This window comes from Buteo buteo, chromosome 15 (genome assembly GCF_964188355.1).
Source record: "Buteo buteo chromosome 15, bButBut1.hap1.1, whole genome shotgun sequence".
Classification (NCBI taxonomy): Eukaryota; Metazoa; Chordata; class Aves; order Accipitriformes; family Accipitridae; genus Buteo; species Buteo buteo.
This window is the reverse complement of record NC_134185.1, coordinates 14,449,394-14,476,750: the sequence shown is the minus strand read 5'-3', so window position 1 is coordinate 14,476,750 and position 27,357 is coordinate 14,449,394. Positions and strand designations below refer to the sequence as shown.

The 27,357-nt window shown below is 37.6% G+C and overlaps 1 long non-coding RNA gene across 1 annotated transcript; it reads right to left on the bottom strand.

Annotated features, from left to right (window-relative positions):
* Positions 1–10,269: 10,269 nt before the first annotated feature.
* On the bottom strand, positions 10,270–25,553 carry LOC142039628 (uncharacterized). The gene is made up of 3 exons (XR_012652987.1): positions 25,357–25,553; positions 22,111–22,265; positions 10,270–15,437 (listed from the first exon to the last, which is right to left on the bottom strand). It is a non-coding gene; the product is annotated as an uncharacterized LOC142039628 (long non-coding RNA).
* Positions 25,554–27,357: the final 1,804 nt, after the last annotated feature.

Genomic DNA, 27,357 nt, shown 5'->3' with positions numbered 1-27,357 from the left:
TACTGAAGCTGCAATCAGTCCACTTTGCCCACAATTCAGCCTCAGGAGCTACTGAGAAGAAAGAAAAAGATATGAAGAATTGATATGAACTCATCAGAAGTTACGTAGATTTACCTCAAGTCCTCAAGTTCTCAACAGAAAAAGGACATGTCTGAAAGTTACCTGCAAGTTTTAAGGGCAGCACAGAAGACATCTCAGAACTTCACACTTTATTAAATGTGATTTGAGACAGAAAATATCGTTCATTTTGTAAGAAGCTGGATGTGGCTTCAGGACTCTGACCATGAACAAAAAACTTGGTCCTCCATTTTATTTAGGACAGTTTGCAGAACAGCATTATTGGACAGTGTCATGGTTTAACCCCAGCCAGCAACTAAGCACCACACAGCTGCTCACTTACTTCCCCCCCACCCAGTGGGATGGGGGAAGGAATCAAAAAAAAGGTAGAACTCATGGGTTGAGAGAAAGACAGTTTAATAGGACAGAAAGGAAGAAAATTAATAACAACAACAACAACAACACTACTACTAATAATAAAAGGATTGGAATATACAAAACAAGTAATGCACAATGCAATTGCTCACCACTCGCCAACTGACGCCCAGTTAGTCCCCAAGCAATGATCCCCCCAGACCAACTCCCCCCAGTTTATATACTGGGCATGACATCACATGGTATGGAATACCCCTCCAGCCTTCTTGCTGGCTGGGCATGAGAAGCTGAAAAATCCTTTACTTACTTAGTTTAAACATTACTTAGCAACAACTGAAAACATCAGTGTGTTATCAACATTCTTCTCATACTGAACTCAAAACACAGCACTGTACCAGCTACTAGGAAGACAATTAACTCTATCCCAGCTGAAACCAGGACAGACAGTGATGAAATTTTCTTTCAAATTCAAGTTGTAGGGAAGACATAGTTGCTGCATATTGCTATAAGGGGAAACAGAATTGGAAGTACAAAGATATAAAAAATAACTGTACTTTGAGATCTATTTGCTTAAGGAAAACAGTGGTTTTAGCACAATCAAGCACTGGAACAGGTTGCCTGGAGACGTTGCAGAGTGTCTGTCCTTGGAGATATTCAAAACCTAACTGGACAAGGTTTTGGGCAACCTGCACTAGCTTTAATCTGCTTGAGCAGGGGATGTTGGGACTAGATTATCTCCAGAGGTCCTTTTCCATTTCAACCATTCTGAGCTTCTATGATTTTTTTTTTTTTTGTAATTTTTTTTTTCCCCTACAGTCCATTTACTGGAGTGCATAGGTATACCCAAATTCTGTTGCTGGGAAAAGATCACAGTTTAGTCAGGTATGTGGACTAAATGACAACAAATTAAGAAGAGTTAGACAGAATTAGCAAATCAGAGGTAATTCATGTTATCTAAGAAAATTATGACCTATGTCACAGTCTCTAGCACTGTCAAGACTACAAGTAAAAAAAGAGACTAACCTGACCTGTCACTTCTACGATGAGACGATTACAGGACAAGATGTCACAAGCCTTTCTTAATAAAGTAATTGATTCCCAATAGCTAAGTCATATTAAATTAATTTACTGGACTAGGGAAAGCAAATATCTTTCACAGGCAATTCAAAGTCTCGGTTCTGAGCCATATCTTGAATTTTGTGCAAGATGAACATGAAAGTATAAAAGTCATGGTGGTGTAGATACTGCCACTGTAGATGTTATATTTGCCATTGGTTAAGTAACATTGCAGATATTTTTTACATGATTATATATTGATGTCATCAGTGGAAAATTAAGCAATTTAAGAGGAAATTCTGAGAAGATATACAGGATTTAAGATTATCTTCTAAAATCTATTAAGCATTTTTCTCCTTTGAGATTACAACAAAAATGAATAGCTTAATGATAATCTTTATTGTTTCCATTGCTTTGGACATACAGATAATAGTCCCTGAAACACAAAGAAGATCTTCAGGAGGAAGAATAAATAAATTCAAAATTGGAAGATCCAGTCTGGAGTGTGCTGTAATGAAAGCATTAATACATACTACAGGAAAAGTATCAGAACTGGCTCATGCAAGTCCAGAACTCCAGGCGAGTCGGATGTGGGTATTTGTACACAGGTCACCCACATTCCAGTTAGATACCGGGCACTGGAAATACTGTCTCCTGGTGTGTGTTATGGAATCACAGAACACTTGAGGTGGAAGGGACATCTTGAAACCATGCAACGCAATTATCGTGCTCAATCAGAAGCCTAGGACCAGGTCCCATTGGGTTTTGGGTATCTCCAAGGATGGAGACTCCACAAACTTTCTGGGCAAAGTGTTTGACCACCCTCTCAGTGAAAAGTGTTTTCTTGTGTTTGGATGGAATTTCCTGATTTTTAATTTGTGACCGTTGCCTCCTGTCCTGTCAGTGGGCACTGCTGAGAAGAGTCTGGGTCCTTCATCTTCATTCCCTCCCATCAGGTACTAATGCACACTAAGATCCTCCTGAGCCTTCTCTTCTCTGGGATGAGCAGTCCCAGGTCTCTCAGCCTCTCCTCATCTGATTGATAGGTTCTCCAGCTGGGAGATTCAGGTCATAAAGTGACTGCTGATAAACTTTCTGAATCTAGACCAAGTTGGGTGGAATAACTACTTTGAGAATCCTCTTGGATTTAGGCATCAAACCATTTACCTATCTAGGGGTTTGCTGGACATGTAGTGGAACAAGGTAACTTCAGAACTCATCAGCAGCCACTGGACAAAAATATTAATTCCTTAAATGTTGCATTTAACTTCCTAAAGTAAGGTATCATCTATTTCTCTTTGTAATCATAGGCCGGAAATAATTTCTGTTGCTTGAAAAATGTATTCAGTATCTTTAATCTATCTGCTAACTATACACAGACCTTCAGTATCATACTGTATAACTAAACCTTCTAAAATAATTATATATCATTTACCACAATATTTCCTACCTCTAAATATGATGATTAATTTTTTTAGGTCGTCAGCAATTATTTTTCAAAGAAAAAAAAATACCTGAAAGAAAATGACATCAGTAGGCACTAGATAGTAAATACAAATGCCAGTCCATTTCTGAACAGCATGAAACTTCCTGAAAACACCATGCAAAATCTAGTATTCATTTCACAAATGTGGATAATGAAGATGTGAGTGGCAGAGCATGTGTCGAAAGTATGTAAATGAATTGATGTTTAATCTGCCTATGCCTAAGAAAAACAATCACCTCCCGCAGAAGGATTGCTTTTATTTAAGTATTGCTAGCTGATGAAATCCCAGCACTGTAACAAGGGTTTATAATTTAATAAAAATTACTGGTGACTGTATCCGCATTTTCTTCAAACTGCTGCCCTGCTTCTTGCTAAGTGCACTGCTGACATGTTTGATATTGAACTTGAACTTAAAAATTACTATCCCAGTAGATGTTTATTAGATTTAGCTGGCTGAAGTAAACCTAGACACAGTGCCCGCAGTACAATGTAAAAACAGATCTTATTTATGTGTGCCGGGAAATGTTGCACATTTCTTCCAGGAAAAAAGGGGAAATCAGAAATAACAAGAACAAAAACACCCACAAAGCAAGGTATTATCCATGCTATTAGAGGACTGGAGAAAATTGACCTGTGTTAGACTAATGTAATGTCATCTTTGAAAACATTACAATACTGTGTAATGCAATTTATTTTTATATAATCATTTTAATACACATTATTGGAAAAAGCCTGACAGAAAGAAACAGTTATAAATTCAATACATGCCATGAGCTGAAGCAGAAGAATCTCAGTATGGAGATCTAATTTTTCATGTGAAAATATTACTTATATTTTTGTAGGAACTCAATGCATATGGTTAATTTGAAATTATTTTGAAGAACACCTATAAAGTTAGCAGATGTGGTAATTTATGAAGGAAGACACTCCCAGAAATATTTAAACTCTAATAACGTATGCTCATCCCTAGAGAGCCAATATATTTTTTGAATAAAAAATAATATTCTGACAAATACTGCAAAACTTTTTTTCTGCCTACGGATGACTGTAATGCTGTAACCTTAACAACCATGTAACTATCTGCTTGCTTGCTAAGACTTCTGTTCAGTCAGACTCATAATTATGTGATTATAACCACTAAAGTCAATTGGAGAAATATACGTTGTGCTGACCTGTGCTTACTGGCGTTGAATGTCTCATGTGTCTGTATGAATCTTTCTGCTGGGGTTCTGTATGATTTCTGTCATCCCACCATCTCCTTTTGTTCTACAGTTCTTTGCTGTCCCTGATCAATAACATTGAGCTAGTTTGGGAAACCTAGATTAGTAGATCACATCTCAGAATTATTCAATGTTGAATTTCAAGTGAAGTTTGACAGTGTTGTATATCATTTAGTGTCAACTGTTGTACAAATATCACAGGATTTCTCTGTCAGGAGAAGGAATGATAAATACAGAAAAGAAAAAAAGAAGCAAACAGGCATAAAAAGGCAACAAAAACACTAAGGAAAAGAAGAACGTGTATCTAATGGGAACAGGAGCAGTCCCAGGCGAAGTGTCATGCATATAGAGAAAAGGAGAATGCAGAGCATGGCACAGCAAACACAAGACTCACACCTAAAAGAAACCAAGCCAGGGAAAATAGTTATGTGAAAATACTTATGTATTTCTAGCAGGTAAATGAAAAGAAACTGAACATAATGCTGAACCATACTAAACCTCTAAGATCACGGTGGTATGAAGGCAGCTTTCTGCTTTGTTACTGTCTTCTCTTTCCCTTTTCCCCCCTCCTCGAAACATAGGTGTAGAAGAAATACCCAAGTGTTACACATGTCAGGGATTTACCTCTAAAATGCTTTAATGAGATAATATAAAATAATTCTAAAAGTGTTAACAGTCATATTGGTGATTATCAAATCACTGATATGGCTGACTGGGTGGGACTATGGGCAAAATTGTCCAAAAAAGAAGAAATCTTCCCAGAAGGATTCACATCTCTAAAGCATTTCACTGCATTTAATGATTATCCTGAAAACTTATGCTTAGCTTCTGCTTAATTAACAAGAAAACATTACTCTATTGGTATCCCAGTTTCAGTATGAAGCCTGCCTGGACAGCAGGGAGATTCTCTGTATGCTCAGAAAGATTTTAGTGTGGATAATACTGACAATTTGGACCCTGCCTGATGCCCAGTCTTGACTGAGACCCAGAAAGTACACATTCACCGCCTAAGCTCCCCGTCCTGGAACTTATTCCAGGAATTATTGTCAAAATATAGCTCTTAGAAATGATCCATTCAAAAGGCAGTGACAGCAAACTTTTCATTTCCTGATGCAATGTTCTTACACTTAGAATACTAGTGGAGGAGGAAGTTTGTCTTTAGATTTGTCCTTTCACTTAGTATTTAAAACCTAACTTTCATAACCCAATGAACAGATTAAACACCACGTTTTGAAGAAGGATTCAGAATTATTAATATGAGGTGGAGTAAAAATAATTATAACAATGTTCAGCAAGTACTGAAAAGTGTTTCCAGAAACATCTGTCTGTGGCATTTTGGACTGGTCTTCCCACTGTCCTAGTCCATCTAAGCTGTACCTCACAGTGTGCTGACTTCTGGTACTTCTTTTCTGAGATACTTGAATTTTGCACCAGCACAACTGTGGAAGCTTAACGCAGGGTGCTGCTTCTTGTGCCAGACACCATTCCAGTTATACTCCTGTTATTAATTTTGAAGAGATTAAGTTCCTTTCTAAATTTATATCTAAATTCCAAATGGAAAAGTAATTTAGATCAGATTTTTCTTCTTTTATGTACTGAAACTCTAAAATACCGCTGACTGCAGATCTTGAAAACACAAGTCCTTAATAGCACAGTTATTGGTCACTATTGGAAATGTTGATTTTCATGATTTTAAAATATTATCTGTATTTTTCACTATTTTTAATGTAAAAACCATACTTTTGTACTTTTGGAAAATATGAATTATGTTGTCCTCATTATCAACTCCATTACATTATCTGATGTCCTCTAGGAGGGTTTCTTGGTATTTCCTAACCAACCACTAAGGTCTCAAGTGCATATGAGCATTTATTTGACAGAGGTTTCATTCTCTTTCTGAGGTTGGGTTTTTTTGTTGAGCGGTTTGGTTTTATTTCCTTTATGTGTTTTTAATTTAACTTAGTTATAAAATTTTATTATGATCATTCATGACAGAGGAATGAGCACATTTCACAGTTTTCTTTTACTTGTTATTGCTTATTACTATTTTTTCATATGAAATACATATAACCCACTATCTGTAGTTTTCAGTAAGCTGCCCTAATTAGATTTAAAGCACATATTTCAATATGTTATCAACAACAAAGCTTCTACTCCATCACTGTCAATTAGACCAAAAGAATTCAAGAATAAATCAACAATATGGTAATTCTGCAAAGCTCTGAATATTTCAGTTCGTTGGGAACTTCCCAAGAAAGATAGGAATGCTCTGTATTTCATCCTAAAAATCCGGGCCCTGCAGTTCAGGATTTTTTTCACAGATTTTAGAGAGATCTGACTAGGCTTCGGGCAATCACTATTTACTGTGAACACTTCTAGTTAGTAAGGGATAGGGTAAAGTTTATGTGAAAGCAGTTTAGAGCCTTGTTGCTATGTATATGACACTAGCTGGAAAAGAAATGTGTTGTTTATTTTTCTAAGAGTTTTCTGTAAAAAAACATTAGGTGATCAAAGAATTTCATATTACTGATCATAATCAAGATGAAAGCTTGAAAAGCAAAAAGTTTAAAAGAGATAAAAGAAAAACAGAGAAACCAAGGTAAGACAGCAATATGTGTCTAGCTTCTGGATGTAGAAGACAGACCCACATTTTTTATTTACATATTTTAGGTAAATATTTTGCTGACTAACTGCTTTAGATAACCTGAAGCTATCCCTCTCTTAACAAAGTTTTAAGAATTCTTGTGAGTTTAAAATAAATGCATTTATGTTTCTTTAGAAACGTAAACCTTTCCAATGTATCTTATCAAAAGTTCCTATCTTACCACATGCTATAACTGAACTTTGATTAGCACAGTAGCCATGGTATTTAAAACACAAGATTCATTCTTATGCACATTGGTTTATATTATATGTGCCAAACTTTATTAGAAACGTGTTGGAACAGAGTGATATCTGAGTGGTGCCTCTCAAGAAAATGTAAATTTTATGTTGATGTGTTTTTTCCATTTTACTCAGTTGGCAGTCCTGGAAAGACACTAAGAATTAGAGTATTTTCAAACATCAGTCTCCTTTTAATTTGAAATAGCTGTTCTAATAAATTTTCTCTGATCTGATGAGTGAAGATTCATCACCTTCCTTTTTTAAAAAACTGTTTTTTTCTTTTTAGCATACAAAATTCTAGTCAGCTTCATAAATCTCCAAACTCTCCTGAGTTCATTTGGTCCTGCTGGACAAGTCTGGTGGATTCCTGTGAGCCATGCTTTTATCCAGACCTTCTGGTACACATCTGAAACCTTCTTTTCTCGTGGGATGGTTAGGCAGAGAAATCAGTATAGTGCATGATCTCTAAACCAGTAGATGTTTGAATGTGGTTTTGCAGCTCAGAGCAGAATTTGGCTCTGCGTTATCCTCAGCTTTACTGTCTGGGGACAGTATTTATTGGGAAGGCCCAATCAGAGCCACTCTCAGCCTTAGCTGAGAAAGAGTAACAAAACGCTGTAATCCATTCAGAGGTTACAGTTAATTTTTCATGTAAATTCCACCTACATATTATCAGAGATTTTCTGTTTAAGGCCTCACTTGCCTTTTCTTCTTTTTTACCCTCTTTCTGTTTGGGACTATGCCCTGTCTTGTTACAGGGACATTTTTAGGAGAAAACTTGAAATGAAATTCAAGGATTCTTCAGATGTCTGCTATAGTCCTTCAGCTGTACTTAGAAGAGAGCTGGATATTTTTCATGATGAAGACTTCGCATGTAGAATGGACACATGGCGATGAAGTAAAGTAGAATTCTGTGCCCAGTTGTAAGCACATGTTGCATTTAATGAAGTCACCTATGAATCTTGAATGAAGTCAAGTATGGAGTCCTAAGTATTTCTGTTACTGAGAGGGCTGGAGGGTAGGAGACTAAAGGCAGATATAAGTACAGAAGACAGAGTAAGACATTTGTAACAAATACAAATGACCTCTGAAGTCTGGCTTGCAGTACATTTGTTCACACAATCTTAAAAACAAATGGTAGCATTTAGAACCATATTTGGATGTCTTTATTAGAGGATAGAGGATATCTTAGATATGTAATTCAATAAAACGATAGCATTACAAAATAAATGACAAAGTGAACAATATTATATTGCACTGAGTTACTACTATAACTTACTTCCTTTAGGTAGAATCTTTCTTAAAGTCTTTGAGTTTAGGGAAAGGGGAAGCATACATCAGAAAAAAAGAACTTAAAATAGATTGTGATAAAAATGCATACTATTTGCAGAAGATGACTGTAACTCCAAATATTGCTGTTGGTAATTCAAAAAGTGGAGGATGATCTTCTGTTCTTAGTATTCTGTACATTTAGTTACATAGCATGAAATTCATGCCTAGGTAATAACATCCTTTTGAGGTCTCCATATCCTTAATCCTTGTATTGTAGTGCTAAACGGGATCAAGCTTGAACCTGGATCTTGTGCTAGAATTCTTGCAAATGGAGAAAAAAAATCCTCATAATTCATAATGAAAAAACATTTAAACTATAGAAAGTAGGACAAGATATCGAATATAATAAAAATCACAGTCATAACTGTTCCAACAGAAGTTTAATGGCTGTGGGACAGATCACTATTATTTTGGTCTTTATTGTCCTCATATTAACATTAAAAAATCACAAGATTGTGATATGTGCAAGATTGCCAGTGGTTCAAATGGTATATTGACTCCTCTGAACATATAAAAGAGTTGCTAATGTCTTGCAGGACTCACAAATTCTAGGCTGAAAAATCACCACAATGACATTTCCTTGTCCACTGCAATATATATGTGCTTTATATTTAATTGAGTACTCACCAGTCCAAACTGTGTTCTGTTTGCTTGCACAGGAACAGAGGAAAGAGTAAAGGCCGCTGGATGAAGGGAATTATATCCCAGCCACTACCTTGTGTCAGGAGGAAATGCTCTTGGCCCTCTGATATAATTAAGACACTCTACTGCTTCCCATCTCTTCCATACACAGACAGCAGCTGTATCTGACCCTGCATTGATGTCAGCTGTTCTCAATCTATTGTAAAGGATCTTGGAAAAAACAAAACTGTTTGTTTGCCTAGTTTCTCCACTAACATCGAAATCATTATATGGGAAAACCTCTTGTAAATACAGTTTTACAGAAGGTGACTGGGTTCATTCTGAATGAAATGAGTCAGGGTGTCTTTCCAGCTGTTCACCCAATGAAAGCATGGATAAATCCTGTTCCATAAAATATGGCCTTTTTTTTTTCTTAATTTTCACCCCTGTTTACAAAATTTTAAATAAGAATGCTTGAGGGATCAACACTTGGATGACAAAAAAGGAATAGTAAACAGAGGCTGTTGGCTGCATAATCCTCTGTTGTATTACAATATATCTTGAAGTATCTTCAACTGACAGTCAAATTAGTATTTACTTTTATCAAAAAAGCACCATTTCTGTCATGTATCTAAAACCAACAGTGATCAGAGTCATAAGGATAATAATAGCAATCATAATGATAACACTGTATATGCTGTTAAAATTCAGATTTTCACAAGATAAATCCACTACCATAAGCACAGCCTCACAAGATCTAGAGTGGGCATGAGGTTTAAAGTGTTTTGATTTGGACCCAAAGGTTCGAAAGCAAGTTACATCCTGAATTTGTGCTAACAGGGTCTGTCTGTCCTTCTCAGTGCACATGGGCATTACTTCATCAGAGTTAGGAATCCAAGGTGGCTGGCTGTGACACAGGTGAATCACCCCATCTTCTGCCGTTGGTCTCAGAAGCAGAACCTTTGTCACGCTGCCTGATGAAATGCCTGGGAGGTCTGATCTGAACAACAGGATGCTTCTGCGGCACGTTTGCACTATGTCAGGCAATCCATGCCTGGTGTTTAATGCAGACTTTAATATAAACACTGAGTCTTTAACAGTATTACATACTCCTCAAATAACAACCAAAAAAACCCACCACCACCATTTATAGTGTGCTAAAATTGTCTGTTTTGAATGAAAGCATAGGTATGGATTTATGTCTCCCTGACTTGTGTTTTTTGAAATAAATAAGATAGCTCAGATTACTTTATACATATATTGAAGTACCATGCAAGAAAAAACAAAACAGAACTTACCAAAACAAACCCCCCGCTTTAGAAAAAGTACATTAGGAGCTATAAGAAACAGAAAATTATTTTCACGTATGCTGCTTTTATGTTTTATTGCAAAATTTGGTGAATACTGTGTTCCAGGTTATATATGTAATGACGCAAGCAAATGGCTTAATCAGTGCCATATAAAAATAATTCTACTGTATCTTCTAGGAAGAGAATACTTTAACTTTTGTTGTTATTAATAATGAGAAATAAAAAACATGCAGATGCAACAGAATCGATCTATTACTTTTCATATAGTTTACTTCATTACAAAAAAGTCAAATGCTGTCATTTTCCAAGATTAATCCACAGGACAAATCTTGATAAAGCAAAAGTTTCACGTATTGAAAATGATATATCAACTTTTTCTGGTTTGAAAACAAAGCAGTTAATTCTTTGCTGAAAACAATATATTTTCCCCTACATCTAGCAGAAATACAAAAAAGTTTGTGGTCATTGTTCCGTGATGCACACTTGAGAATAATACACTGTTGGCCTGATTATCTTCAGGACATCAGTGAAACTGAATTAGGAATATTTGAAGAAAGAAAATTTGTACTACAATCAAATAGTTTGAACTTTGACAACGTATCATCCTTTGTAACCAGTACCCCTAAGACTAATTTTGGAGGACATCCCTGTGACTACAGAATTAATGGGAAAAGGAAATGAATATTTGCTCGAAGTTAATTGCTTGCCTCATATATTGCATAATGCAGTAAAGTACACTATACACAAGTTCTCATTTGGCTTTAAAAGCTGTGTAACAAAAGTTTTCAATTATTTTATCCTCATCCACCACAGCAATTTCAGAACTATGAGAAATATTTCACGTTATCAGTGTTCAAATGAAATGTTAAGGCACATCTCCAAAGTGATAATCGTCTCACAGATTAAAAGTATCCTACATTTTCTAGCGATATGAAGTTGGTTTTATACACTATGAAATTGTCATTTTGAAGGTGTCTAAGTGTGGTGAAAATCTCTCTACTGTGAAGTTTACCAGATTTTTAAAAAAATCCTTTGAATAATCAAATTTTGAAATATTACAGATATTTTCCTATTAATGAATCAGTTAACACAAAGTTTCAAATTAATTTCATATGTACATGAAAGTATTTTTAAAAATTTTGGAATACATGAAAACTGAAAAATACCTTTTAAAACAACAAATGAAAGTTTATGATAATATAATGATACAAGTAAGGACAACAATAATAAGTAGGTGAGCAAAAAATATGGAAAATGCTAACACACATTTTTTTCTCAACCCTGAAAAGAAAGCCATTTTCCCTGTGCTTTCTATGACATGCAATGAAAGGTGGTGAAACCTAGACCTGTTTATTTCAGAGAGGCTATGCAGTTTTCTAAGCTTTCAGTTTCACATGTATAATACTTTCTAAATACTACTTTTCTGCAGTTTAATTATTTAAAAAAAAAAAAAAATTTAAAATACAATTCATGGACATTATTGAAAAAAATCAGTGTGTGCTGGTGTTGGCTAGGATAGAGTTCATTTTCTTCATAGTAGCTTGTATGGGGCTGTCTTTTGGATTTGTGCTGAAAACAGTGTTGGTAAGGCTGAGATGTTTTGGTCCCTGCTGAGCAGTGCTTACCCAGAGCCAAGGGCTGTTCTGCTCCTCACCCCACCCCACCAGCGAGGAGGCTGGGGGGGCACAAGGAGTTGGAGGGGACACAGCCGGGACAGCTGACCCCGACTGACCCGAGGGGTATCCCAGACCATTGGATGTCATGCTCAGCATATACAGCTGGGGAAGAAGAAGGGAGGGGGGGCATTCAGAGTGATGGCGTTTGTCTTCCCAAGTCACCGTTACATGTGCTGGAGCCCTGCTGTCCTGGAGATGGCTGAACACCTGCCTGCCCATGGGAAATAGTGAATGAATTCCTTGTTTTGCTTTGCTTGTGTGTGCAGCTTTTGCTTTCCCTATTAAACTGTCTTTATCTCAATCCACGAGTTTTCTCACTTTTACTGTTCCAATCCTCTCCCCCATCCCACCGGGGGGGAGTGAGCAAGCAGCTGTGTGGGGCTTAGTTGCCGGCTGGGGTTAAACCACAACAGTGTTAACAGGGATAAATTGCAGATTTACTAGGGAGATTAAAAGGGCTTTTTGCCATCCCATTAACAATATCCAATGCAGCAGGCATGCTCAAAGCAGGTAATATATCCAGGATCACATAATTTGCCTCCACCTCTCCATTTATTTGGGGTTTGGTTCTGTATTGGGTATGGTTCTAAACTGGTATAAATGTTGACCTGTATCAAGTAATTTTAGATTGAATCTTACGTAAAGAAAGCTTAACCACCTTCTTTAACCAAACAGTTGTTTGGGGAGTGGGGGAAGGAGGGTTTCTCTAACACTAAGTGTTAGATCAAAAATACATTAAATATTAGCATGTGTGTGTTAATAATAAAGTGTTCAGTGAGGCTCAGAAATCATTAAAATGGTTCTACATGGGACAAGTATGAGGAATGCTGCAGCAGAGTAGATATTTCATTAGTTCAACTGAGCTTATTAGGCAAAACCCAACTATTCTTGTTTCAGGGATGTTTAAAGAGAAACATCTCCACTGCATAAGGGAACTCACATAATGGTGAGGAGAAGGGAATTTGATTAAAAATACCAAAAAGTAGATAGTTCAATACAAAAACTGACCAGCACTATGTGTATGCCATGCTGAGAGCAGAAACTGGGATAAGATGGACTGTTTGCAATACATGAAATGGTGCTTACTAACGGGCAAGTTCTCCATTGACATCTTTGTGCTGTGGCTGAGCTCAGGAGCAAAACTTTTTTTCCAATGGTGCTTTTAATCATAATAGTAATTCTCTTCCTTCTGGCCAGTCCATGATGTCTTCCAGGATTCCTGGGTGGTTGGGTTTTGCCAGTTGAGCTCGTTGCGTGATCAACACTACCCACTTACTCCATGTAGCACTGGGTGTGCAGTGGGTAGAGGGCATGTCTCCTTTGAACATTCAGCGTAGCACAGGAAATCACAGTGCCAAGAGGAGATATGCTTCTGTACCAACAGCTTCTGAAGTGGCTCAAACCCACTCATATGCTGCTAGTATCTTTTTTTCAGTCAGGGTATAGCAGACTTCTGATCCTTGATAACCCTGGCTCCAAAACTCTAATGGTTGACCTTGGGTTTCTCTTGATGTTTTCTGCCAGAGGCTCCAGGTGAGACCATGCTCCCCAGCTGTAGTGTAGAGTACATTTTGCACAGCTGGTCCTATCTGGGCAGGCCCAAGACCTACTGAGCTATTTCCTGTCTGATACGCTCAAAGTCTTGTTGCTGCTCAAGGCCCCACACAAAACAGTTCTTCTTTTGGGTTACTCAATACAGAGGGCTCACAAGCTGACTATGACCTGGAATATGCATTCTCCAGAACCCCACAAGGCCTAGGAAAGCTTGTGTTTCCTTCTTGTTAGCTGGTGGAGACATAGTTGCTATCTTGTTGACCACCATGATGGCATCCATCCCGCCATTTTATTCACGAGAACTGAACATCCTGTACAGGTCCCTTGACCTTGCTTTTCTTTATGGTGAAACCAGTTTTCAGAGGAATGTGAATTAGTCTTTTTCCCTTCTCAAACACTTCTTCTGCCTTGTAGCCCCACATAATGATGTCATCGATGTATTGTAGATGTTCAGGGGCATTACCCTCTTCCAGTGTGGTTTGGATTAGTCCATGACAAATGGTAGGGCTGTGCTTCCACCCCTGTGGCAGTTGTTTTCAGGTGTATTGGACACCCCTCCACATGAAACCAAACTGTGGCCTGCACTCTGCTGTCAAAGGAATTGAGAAAAATACATTGGCAATGTCAGTTGTAGCACACCACTTGCCTGCCTTCAACTCCAGTTCATATTGGAGCTCTAACATGTGTGGTACAGCAGTACTCAGTGGTGGCATCACTTCATTCAGGCCACAATAGTCTACTGTTAACCTCCACCCTCTGTCAGACTTTTGCACTGGCCATGTGGGACTATTAAAAGGTGGGTGAGTCTTGCTGATGACTCCTTGGCTTTCCAGCTGATGAATCAGCTCATGGATGGGAGCCAGGGAGTCTCAGTTTGTGTAATATTGCTGCCAGTGCACCATCCTGGTAACACTTGGCACCTGCTGTTCTTTAACTTGCAGCAATCCCACAATGAAGGGATCTTCTGAGAGGCTAGGTAGAGTAGATAGCTGTTTTATCTTCCCTGTGTTCACAGTGGCTACCCCAAAAGCCCATCCATACCCCTTTGTGTCCTTGAAGTACCCTCACTCAGGATGAGGACAGATTCCACAAAAATCATAATATGCTAACAGTATTAATTAGTAGTATTAAATAGCTTGCATAAGGGTGAACAAGGACTTCAGGAGCCTGCAAAATAAAACCATCCACATCCATCCTGGGTAGGGAGAGGGAGATGTATTCCCTCATCTCCTCCACAAGATAGCTCCCCAGCACAGCAAGGCCATCAATGCCAGAGTAAAGCACATAGCCATAGTCTGTACTAACATGTTCCCAAGCTCAGCAAAATAAAGAGATAAGCAGTGCAGCCAACAAACTCCATGATCTGGACAGGAGTCTGCCACTCAATAACTACTATAGCTATAGCACATTTAATAAAAAACTGCCATTGTTGAGCCCCACGTTGGGTGCCAAAAAGGACTGTGGTGGGTTGACCCTGGCTGGATGCCAGGTGCCCACCAAAGCCGCTCTATCGCTCCCCTCCTCAACTGGACAGGGGAGAGAAAATAGAACAAAAGGCTCGTGGGTCAAGAGGACAGTTTAATAAAGCAAAAGCAAAGGTCACGTGCAAAAGCAAAGGAAGACAAAAGGTATTTTTCTCTACTTCCCATCAGCAGGCGATGTCTGGCCACTTTCCAGGAAGCAGGGCTTCAGTACACATAGCAGTTGCTCCAGAAGGCAAGTGTAAATAACAAATGTCTCCCATTCCTCCTCCTTCCTCTTAGCTTTTATTGCTGAGCAGATGTCATATGGTCTGGAATATCCCTTTGGTCAGCTTGGGTCAGCTGTCCTGGCTGTGTCCCCTCCCATGATCTTGCCCAGCCCCAGCCTGCAGGTGATGGGGGGAGAGAAATATTGGAGAGACAGCCCTGATGCTGGGCGAGCACTACCCAGCAGCAGCCAAAACACGGGTGTGTTACCAACACCTTTCCAGCTACCAATACAGAGCACAGCACTATGAGGACTGCTATGGAGAAAATTAACTCTATCTCAGCCAGACCCAATACAATTCTCCATATTATTGAGGTAAAAATGTTTTGGGAGTCTGGTGTTTTTTTGGAGAAAGCAACACAATGAGGAAGTGACACTGAGATTCTTTGATCAAACCCCACTGGTTATATGAGGTATCCTGTGTATATGTTGTGTATCAGGGATATGAGGCAGTAAAATCTTAGGCTGTTTACAAATGTAATTGGATTGTTAAAGAAAAATGGAGCTAAAGTCTATTAAAAAAAAAAAAATCAGTGGATGAAGCCTCTCTTTCATAATGTATTTTTAACTATACTTTAATGTCATCTACAGGTTTAATATGTTTTTTTTTAACATATTCAGAAACTAGACTTAATCTTATAATCCATTTATTTTTCAGGTGGTACAAGTGGTATTAACCAGAATAGAGGATGACCTCTGACTGGTTAATCCTAATTAAAGCTGAGCAAGAGATTTCTTCATGACCTTTTCTGATGAATTCGGTACTAAGCTGAACTATAACTCTTCTGATGTGTCTTGATCTGACTGCATGAACAAAGATGGGTACAGTGTCACCCAGGTTTTGGACCAGTTTGAAGAGTTTCAATGGTACCTATGCAATGAATTGAGTTGAATTGGGAACAGCATGGCAGGACAAAGTAATATTTCCAGGGGGACATATTTAGCAGAAAACAATATCATTAACCTCTACTTGACAGATTATTAAAATCCCTGTCCTACCCCCTGCCCTCCACTACTCATAAGGATATGTTAAACCAACCCCTCAGATGTTTAAACCTCCTGCATGACAAGGGTAATTCAAAAAGACCTCAGAAGAAGAAAAAGGATAGGTGGAATTTGCAATTCTGGCTTGTATTACTCCTGAGATGGACAGAAGCCCAAAGGATCGTTTAAATGTAAAGTGTGGTTTATGGCTTCTTTACTGATTTAGAGCAGGACAGAACAGCTGAAAGGAATAGTACAACTCAACGCAATGACAGTGACATGCCTACTCCATTTATCTTCATTCTGTCCATGAGAGGGGGTAGACAGCAGTTGGTGGAGCCCCATAACGATAGATCTACCTGTCATGTTGCTGCTTCCTGCTAACTGTTCTCCAGATGCAATCAACCTACCGTGATAAATTCCTACCCTATTGCATTATTCAGGTCGGGATCACAGACCACCACTGTATAATTAGAGGAAATCAGTACTGAAGGTGCTCTCAGCCCAACCTCTGTAATCCACCAGCAAAACAAACAAAACAAACAAACAAACCCCCAAATCAAACAAGAACTCAAAGACAGGACTCTGAACTTACTTTGGTTTTCTTTGAAAGGTAAGTTTCTGCAGGGTTTTAAATTATCAGTTATAGGTTATCCTTTAGATTCATGTTCACAATCCAGTAAAATGAGATTTTTAAATATTTTCCTCTACTGGCCAATAAATGTCACAATTAGAATTATGTGAATTCTGTTCAGCACCAGTTATTTTTTTGCTGAGAAATGGTTCATTGCCCTCACTAGGAATATTGTGCAATTATCCAAATATCATAAAAATTTAATCTGATAGTCATAAATTTCTTCCTCCCATCAAAAGAGGGCTGATCTGAAAAATACTGCTCCTTTTGCATTGGTAAAAATTAAGTATTTATAATTTGAGACAATAGTGTTGTGTCTCAAAGCAGGTTTTTAAAACATTCTTTGGACAAAAAAAAAGGTTTTCAGTAAAACTTTTATGTTTATATGGAAAACTCAAGATGCCAAAAGCCACTTTTAGTTTTAAACTTTTTTTTATTATTATTAAATAAATAAATAAATAAATCTGCAAATGAAAATAGGATTGTTGTTTCTTTAATGTAACTTTGTTGTGTTCAGATTTCCAAAAGAAGTTTTCCACTTGGTGACATTCCTATCTATGCTTTTATAGGAAAGAGTCTTTTTCCTGTAGGTACATAGGTGGTAAATGCTGCAGAAAACCTAGCTTCTTGTTGAATCTAGTTCTTCAGTGGACACAAACGAACTTAGACATTTATAATTACAATAAAGGTAATGCACACTTCCAAATTTGGAAAATATACCTAGATATTTAAATCCTGCTGAAGCTGATAGGAATTAGATGAGCACGTAACCTTCAGTGCTTGCCATTTCAATCAATAAGACAGAGCATGCTGTGGCCTTTACAGTGATCTGGTCAGCAACTTCGATATTCATATTCTAGGGCTGCAGGTGGCAATTGAGTGAGAAGCTGCTATTTCCCACTACTTTACCTTGATTTTAATGCAGTCTCTTTTCCCCATTTCAGTTTAATCTGTAACAGCTACGGCAATAATTACTCATACACAGCTTTACCAGGGGAGTGAGAGAAAGAGCACTGAGTCCTTTGAAGTGGGTTGGAGAGCATTAAGCAGTCTCTTCTCCATAGGCATAGTAACTAGTCAGAGTCTTTTGAACCTTTGAGCTGAACTGAAATCAGTTATTTATATGCTTTGTTCCAGTTTCTTTAGCCTTCTAACTTTAAAGAAGAAGATTAATATATTTATTTAATGGCAGAGCATTAGGTCCAAACCTTTCGCAACATGTACTCATGCTGAACTTCAAGAGATATTTTTAGTTTGGCTTTGTAAGCATTAAAAAGAAAACAACTGCAGCAGCTACCAGTTAAGAATTAGAATCTGAGCCAAATAAAAATCAATTATTTAAAACTCCTGGTACATTCCTTCATCCAGTAAATAAATAAAAAAACAAACAAACAAAAAAACCCACCACCCAAACAACCCCCCCCCCCCAAAAAAAAAAAAAAAAGCAAAGAAATTATATGGGTATGTCAATCAGAAATACATACCAGGTGGGTGGAGGGGGAAAGAGGTGAGGAGAGAGTTCTGCAGTATTTATTTTCTTCTGCAAATGTTTAACTTGTAACAAATAGGGGGTATATCCCCTAACTGACAGTTTCCCATGAATATCTTCTATTTACATTTCTGTTAATTCCCTTCTTCATTCAACCAGAAATGAAAAACACAATCCCTTGCTAAGTTTATTGTGGAAAACCACAAAGCATTAAAAAAGACTAATAATTTAAGTCAAAGATAAAGTTTTTAAAGGTGGGATTAGACTCCTTAACTAGACATCTAAGAATGAAAAACACAACTGTCAAGATGTCTCCTGGCTTGCGTTACAAGAAACTTAATCCATTTACTCACTAGTGTGATGTCCTGCTAGCAGGAAGCAAGCACACACTAATTAAATGCTCCAGTTCTTTATTTAAATGCTCACATTGCATCCCCAAAGAGAAGGGTGTCCAGTGCAAATTGTTCTTGAGGAAATTACTTGTATTTTTAAGCTTTGCTTGTAACCGAAGTGTAGCAGTTGTTAGCAAATTAGTGGTTATGGTTACAGTAAATGGAAAACAGAGAAGCAATTATGGCTACAAATTATTTCAAAAGTATTAGAAAAACAAGATGAGCTACTATGTTACTAATGGCAACTGGATGAAACTAGAGCTGTAAACCTATAAAGCAAGACTAAAAAGTGAACGATTTATCATCAAAGGAGGAAATTTTATAGGAAGACGTAACGTTTCCAGGTGCCAGTTGAAACTCATATTCCCTGAACACCAGTTGGGTGTATACTCCATGAAAACTGCTTGTCATGATTTATGTTTTACATATTTGTAATCCTTAAGTTTTAACTGCATTACATAATTGTGACATAGAAGATTGCTTTTCTTTCATACCAGCGTGCCTAAGTGAGGTCAGTAAGCTCCAAGAAGAGTGTAAATGAAAAAAGGATGTGGCTTATTTCAAGGAAACAACTCTTTTTTTTTTTTTCACTTGAACGTATTGATTTTTAAAAATAATTTATTTGCAGAATTTACTTTGATCACATGGTAGTTTGTTATGCTTACATTTTCTAAATAGCTATTTGGTTTACTTTTTTGTCTTGTATCAACAGATTCATGAAGCTTGGGACAGGTTCCTTTAGTCAGAGAAAATGATAGACTCCTCTAATGAGGGGTGTCTGACACTGGAGATAAAGAAGAGAAGAATGTACCAATCTTGCAGCAGAAAGTGCATCAACTGAAAATATTTACTGTTCCTATTAAAAATGAATTAACAAAAACAGGTGGCCTTTTAATTGAAGCCTTTATCACTTTTTGCTCAATTTCATTTAAATGCAAATTTGAAATCCTTTCTCTAAGCCAATGGAAAGTTGAAACTGAACATGAATGCTGGTTTACTAATGATGTAATTATGTGGCAAACCATTAGGCTTAACATGAGATACCACATATACTGGAAATATTAAGACAGCTAGTGAGGGCCCTCTTCTTTGAATATATATAAGCTGTTAAACTCATCATCAATACAACATACTTTGCCTGAGTTTGGTTACATACTTATTTCAATTTAGCTTTAAATACAGTGCCCTGTATTTCCTTTGGGCTGTATATCTCCCTTGCCCCTTAGAGAGGGAACTTTACACGCAGAAGAGACAAATATTGTCATAGCTGTAAAAAAAAGAGGCTCTTCTATACTCAGGCCCGACATTTCAGACTCTGCTGAATTCCTAGGTAGGAGATATTAAGTCAAGGGCCTAGACTTAAAACTGAAGTCTTCATCTGCTTGCTAGGTGATGGAAATTTATATGCAGGGTGCCTCTTCTTCTGAGTGACCTGATGGAAGTGATTTATGGGTCCTTCTGGAATCTTTTTCCTTTCATTTTTCTTCTTCTCTTGTTTTCTCTTCTCCCTTCCCTTCCCTTCCCTTCCCTTCCCTTCCCTTCCCTTCCCTTCCCTTCCCTTCCCTTCCCTTCCCTTCCCTTCCCTTCCCTTCCCTTCCCTTCCCTTCCCTTCCCTTCCCTTCCCTTCCCTTCCCTTCCCTTCCCTTCCCTTCCCTTCCCTTCCCTTCCCTTCCCTTCCCTTCCCTTCCCTTCCCTTCCCTTCCCTTCCCTTCCCTTCCCTTCCCTTCCCTTCCCTTCCCTTCCCTTCCCTTCCCTTCCCTTCCCTTCCCTTCCCTTCCCTTCCCTTCCCTTCCCTTCCCTTCCCTTCCCTTCCCTTCCCCTTATAGAAGACTTTGCTAGTCAGTCTTTTTTATCTGCTTGCCAAAAAGATTTTGTTGCCACATCCTAGCACATGTTTACCTTAAGCTGCCTTGACCTATGGAAAGGATTTCATAACTGTTTGGGATTTTTCTTTAAAATGTTTGTAGTCTATACTAAAGTGAAATATGTTTTGCTAAAAAGGCTGTCACAAAGCAGCTCAGAGAAAGGTGGTCTCATCCTGACTGCTCCACATGGGTCAGGTGAAATATCTACAATAAAGAGTGGAACTGCTCTTCCCTTAAATATAATCTGAGTAGTTTATTTAGAATTTACATAATAACAAAAGCCAAAACAAAACAAAAAAACAAAATCACAACAAGAAAACCAAAAACCCACTCTGATGTCATGAAAACCTTTAATAACATTAACTGGCTTCTAAGGAAGAAGAATTAGCCCCTTGGAGCTGGTAGCACTACCCAGAATCTGCATGATGTGCTCAGTGCTTAATTGTGTCCCCTTCCTTTTTTTTTTTTTTTTTGTTATCTTTGTTATATTAAGCATATATAAATTAAAACAAACAAACAAACAAACAAAACAACAATAACAAAAAAAGCCAGCAAACAAACAAACACCCCACAATAAAATAGAGACACCAATACAAAAGGGGCAAAACACAAGTCACAGCTAGAGAAATAAAAGGATTTGTACCTTAGAGAGAGTTAGAGAAAAAGCAAGCATAAGAGAGAAAGAAACTATTTTTTCTCAGTAAGATTTATCCCTCCTAGGATATTAGAGAATATTTCTTTTGAGTTTACCACTTCTGTACTGCACCTTCATACTAAAAGAAATAAGAACAAACATTTTAGGAAGGGGTCATATATACTTTCAGTGATTCAGTTATCACAGCTTTAGTGCAGCTGTTCCACACTATGAACGGGGATATTTTTCATTTGTCAGGAAAAAACGGTAGTAGGCCCTATCAATGTTCTCAGGACTGTATAAAAAGCAGATTTTACAGCTTCTAGGTTCAAAAGTTCAGGTCAGAGGTGTGGTTGCATGCAATTTATTTTGCATATGAAAGAAACAGTCTCGTGACTTTCCATATTAATGGTCCTCTTTCATTATAATATTAAGTACACTGGGAAGGATGATACATCGCACAGGATAATATAAGTTGACATATACAAAGGAAGCATAAGAAAGCTTAGCTCCTGATACTGTTATTTTGCTTCTGGGTATCTCTGAAATGCTGAATACATTTTTCATTTGATCTTAGCTTAATGCAGGCATCAGCTGTTTGCAGAGGGAAAAGCAGACTTAAAAACCAACCAGCCATCATTCAGTCAAACATTTGACTCCAAGAGTTTTCCAGTAATTGGTGAACTATTGAGATTCCTCTGACACCTACACAAACTATTGTGCAGAAAATGGGTAACCTGATGCATACAGCTAACGGCTGTCTCCATAGAAGCCCCTTTAATTTATTACTAACCTGTTTTTTCCATAACCAAGTCAAGGGCACGGTATTTGGGTTTTCACTCCCTGCTTTTCTTGGTAGCAGGAGGGGTCCTTTCCAGGCTGCAGAGGCAGACCAGGCAGCAGGGAATCTACAGCGGCTGATTCAGCTTCTTCTCCCTGAATAAGGAACTAATCCAATTGACACATGGTGAAGTAAACAGATAGTGACATATTTGTAGACAAACTGTCATACTCGTGATTATTCCCAAAACCAAATTATTTCTGAATTGCAGGCATGGAATTTAAAAAGTCTGCCAGCCTCAGCAGCTGGTACATTTCTGTGAGACCCAACCATTAGGGGGAAAAGTTAATTTCAATATCATGTAGTACATTTCCTTACATGTCCTAATAAATCTCTCTTGCACACTGCACTGAAGTAATATGCAAAATTTTTTTCACACTATAGATATTGTACTGTGGCTTGTGTTTTATAAACTATAAATTTCTTTTTTTCTTTTTGTTTTCTGTTACATATTTGAATAACTATTTGAAAAGCAAGCTGACTTTGCCCTGCCTTAAAACGTCCTTTTCAATGCATTTTTTTGTTTGCAAATAGAACATATTTGAAAATATTTATCTTGGTTTGGCGTGTACGAAATAGGTTGGATCTTCAAAAGCAGAATTGGTTTAATATTGTTCCCACTGAATGCTGAAATCCCACAGTGCAATGAAATCAGGATTCCACTTGCCTCACAAGGAGCCTCCCAACTACAGTGTTATTATTGTAAGGGCTGGGTATCCATCCCTTTGAGCCTTTTACAGCAAAGAAAAATAGGCTATTTAAACAGAGTGATGTACTTATATGTCAACCTGTATCACGTATCCTTCTAGTGTGAACTCCTTTCTGAACAGAAGCAAAGCAGCGTGTTATCCTGCCCTGCCATTACGTGTTTGTAAGGGATAAAGAATGAGGTCTTCTTCTAGTGCATTTACTGAAGATTCCCCTAGACTGAAAATACTTTTAACTACAGCACTGTTAAAAACAGGACCAAGCAAATAGTTGATGCCTCCAAGTTCATTAGCCCAGCTGTAGGATTTGGAGTGAGGATGAATTTCCCTCAGCACTGTATAAATAAAACATTCAGAGATATTCACATTGTGTGAGTCCCTAGGGTGTCCTTCTCCCCTGTTTTCTTGGGTATAGGTGAGAGTCCTTGCTAAGGTTTTTGGGGGTTTTGAGCTCATGATTTAAGAGTCAGATCATCAAACATATTTAGTGCCTGCAATAATTCATGACTAATCTTCAGTTAACTCTAGATTAGTTGATCAGATTTAGATGTCTGAGGAAGGAATTTTTAGGAACTAACTAAGCAAGGCACTATTTGAGCTAATTATGATTGATGTGCAGAGGCTGGGAGTTACCTGGTAAAAGTAGCCAGAGATGAGCAAGCGTCTCTGAAATTATACATAACTTTCTTCTCTTGGATTTTTGAACTATGAACATTAATCTGTAATTAAGCTCTTGTTCAAAGTCCCCTGTTAAGGCAAGGCATGCTTTTTACTCCCTTTCCTTTGAGAAAAGACAAAAGCACAAAATAAACAAAAAAATCTGAAGAGAGGGGGAATAGTTAGTAACTTGGTAGGTTACCCACTGGTGCTGTAGGAGTCTTAAATCCCCTATGTGATGCTGAATGCAGAGAAGAGATATAAATTAATTTTCTACATCCTTCAAGAACATCCCTATTACCAGGCTGTCTTGCGTAAGATAAAAGAGGAATTTTTTGATCCTGGTTATTTTATATTTGACTGTCCTCATCATGGTCTTTTGGCTACTCTGGTACAAATCTGTGTCTCTAAATCTTCTTTTGGAGCTGCTCCATCACATATAAATAAGTTTTACATATTGGAGGAGAGAAAGAAATACGCTGCACGATCTGGTAGCCACTGACACAATGTATATGTCCAGGTCTGCCCTGCTATGTAATCTGTCAGGGTATTTTTCTGGGCATGCTCTGAACCTAAAAGATCATGATCTTATAATAAGAAGGCTTTTCTCCTGGCAGAGTTTGAAACTCTGAGGAATTTTAACTTGAACAAAAGCTTCAAGCAACTAATTAACTCCTAGCAGGATCCAGCTTCAGCACCTTTGTGTGTGCAGGGACGTACGGAGTTAGGCAGCTGAGAATGGATTTTAAAGGTGTAACTGATGGCTAAATGGGAACTGAAGAGGAGGATAATGATGGAGGCTTTTCCAGAATAACTTTTAAGATGCAGAATGAAAAGGCTGAAGAAGTATTTTTGGCCAAAAAAAATCAATTACACAGAATTTAAATTAAAGATGAATGTATTTAATTTTGAACTCATAAGCATTCTCTGCTAGAAGTTACTAGTTCAAGTTCAGTTCACTGAAGCTATTGTCTAGCAGCAGTGGAACCTGTGTGGCAACTCAGTGTTACCGCACTCCTATTTATTTATCTATTTTTCTTACAAATTAACGTGCTCTTGTGCTGTATTAGAGTCCTTAATGCTTTCAGTTGCCTGAAAAACTTACTTTTTGAAAAGTGTATTTGAAGACTGAAGCAAATAGCATCTATGATATTAATTACTGAGAACATTCTTGTGCTTCAGAAATATTAAAAAAAAAAAAGGGCCTGTTAATGTTTACTGTTCCATTGAAAATGGGTTTTGCTTAGCTAAGTAAAGTACTGTGACACTAAGTCTCTGATACAGCTTTTTCCATCGTGTCATCTTTTGTTTTATCCCCTGTTAATTAGCTCAGTCATCAAGAATTCTGGCATTTTCTTCATGATTAATTTTCAAAACTATACATGTATCTCATTTGTTTTACTCTTTCCTTGATTCTTTGCAACATTTGTAGGAGACAGTACTTCAAAGTGTGATCTAAAAGATCCTGGAACAGCAGCTAGTAAATTAGACATTTAGTAGGCTAACACTTTTCATTGTTGTCCTTTATAAACTTTTTAGTTTCTTTAGAACATTTTTATATTTTAGTAAATGGAGTAATAGAGATCATCCACATACAAATGCCTCTTTAATTTTTGCTTTAGATTAGCTTTAGTAAAACCTACAAAGGAAAACAACAGTGAAGTTTCTTGCACACAGCCTGGAATAAGTCTCTCTTTCGGTGCCAGCCAGCACACAAAATGGCAGCAGTGTTTTGCAGTCAACAAGCTTGTAACAATACAAAGGCTCAAAAAACCACAGTGTACTGACAGCAAAACCACAACACTTACGTGAAGTACGCTGTTCATATACCTACCTTAGAGAGTGGCTGGCTCCATGAAACAGTTCCTAATATCTAGCCTGACTTTGACTTTGCCTTACCTCACATATGGTCTTTCCACCTACGTGAAGAATATCGCCAGAGCAACTTTTCCCAATTCTGCTTTTGCTTTACACAAAAGGAACTGACTGCATAAGCTCATAAGCTGGAAAGGACCAAGGAATCCAGTTGCACACGTGCATGTACACACACACACACACACACACACAGACCTCATCCGGATGCCACACTCCCGCGAAAGGAACACGATGACAGCTCAGTATCACACTCTGCCGCCCTGCAGGGGTCTTAGACAGGAAATAAAGGTTATATTTGGCTGCAAGTGCATTTTGGAGAGCAATAAACAGAGACAGAACCTAGCTAGGACTCTGATGTTAACACCTCTTGCAAAAAGGGACATGCACGGGAACTTTAAGGACAGGACATGAGCTTAATTTTTCACCATAGTGGTGTCATTACCAGAAATATGTTCCCACTGTTATAATCGCTAACAGCCTGGGAATCCTTCTTAGGGTGAGATCGGCAGCTGAAGTGCTGTAGCTGCAGATTTCTTCTCTAAATATCATTGTCTCTGTTTTACTGATAGGAAGCATGAAGGGCTTGCTGAAGGTCAGGGAAAGGCTGGGGCAGAAGAGGAACAGCGAGAACTGCCGAGCCTTTTCAACCTAGTCCCAGATACTTACACTTTTCAGCTGTATATACATTGTGAGGCATACCATGCTAATATTCATAACTATACAAAGGAAATTCCTATTTAATTTGACCTTATTTTATTTTCCTCTGTTGATATTTGAAAGTCAGTATTTCTGGTATTTCATTTTTTCTTTACATATTTAAGGCCAGTAGAAAATAATTTTTATGGCTGTGTTGTTTTTTGTCACCTTTATGATACCCTTCAATCCTATCAAAACAAAGAAACACTATTTTTGACCATATAAGCTACCTACAAAATTGTCAACTAAATATTTCTTTCGGTTTTATTGTCTTTTTTTTTTCTTTCTGTCTTTCTTACTGTTGGGGATAATGCATGAAACAGAGGGTATGTGCAGGAGTTAGCATCAACTTGGTTTCTTCTGACAAAAATAGCTTAAATTACTGAAATGCCAGGAAGGGCAAAAGGAGGTGCAAACGTCTGTTGTCTTCAGGATGAAATTAAACTTTTTGTCCCCTGCCCCAGAAAAAAAACACAAAAACCCTGCTGCTGTTATTTTTCTGTTTTGTTTTAAGAGCAACAATTAACATTTATTTCTGCTTTGGTTTAGTATTTCTGCAATACATTTACTCTTTCTGAAGTTTATCACCTTGGAAACAATGGAGACAAGAAAGAACAGTTCCAAAACTGTCAAAGAAACTTCAGCTGAAAGTCAGTGGATCTTTTTTACTCAAGAAACTTTGATCATTAGGAAAGAAAATAAATAAATAAACACATAACACCCTCACAGACTTTTGAGAGAATGGTGATTTCAAGTACTAACTCACCAAATACTTTGTTTCCATGAAGTTCTGGGACATCGTTTATGAAAGATTGTATTAGTTAGCTGATAACAACTTAAAAGTAGTCCATTATAGCTATGCCCAAGCCCCAAATCTACCCACAGATAAAATTTAAAACTTGAGTGTGGAATGTGAGAAAAAAGGAAAAAAAAATATCTGATAGTAGAGATGGGAAGGAAAGAAAGAAAAAAAAAAACAGAGTGAAGACAAAAGAGAAGGGAGGTCGGGGGAGACCACTGTATAAGAAAATAGATGATCAAATTTCTAGAAGTTACCTTCTGAATGTAAAGCAGAAAGGAAGAAATTATTACACTACACAAAGGTTCCAGTGATTTAAATTGTGAACTTTCTAAAAGTTTAGTGAAACAGACCTTTTGAGGCTCTCTCATCTATTACAACATCTTTTTGCAGAACATTTCTTGCTGACTACAAAATGAAAGAATGTAAAGGTCTGATATTTAACAGCCTGGAGCAGCTATGATC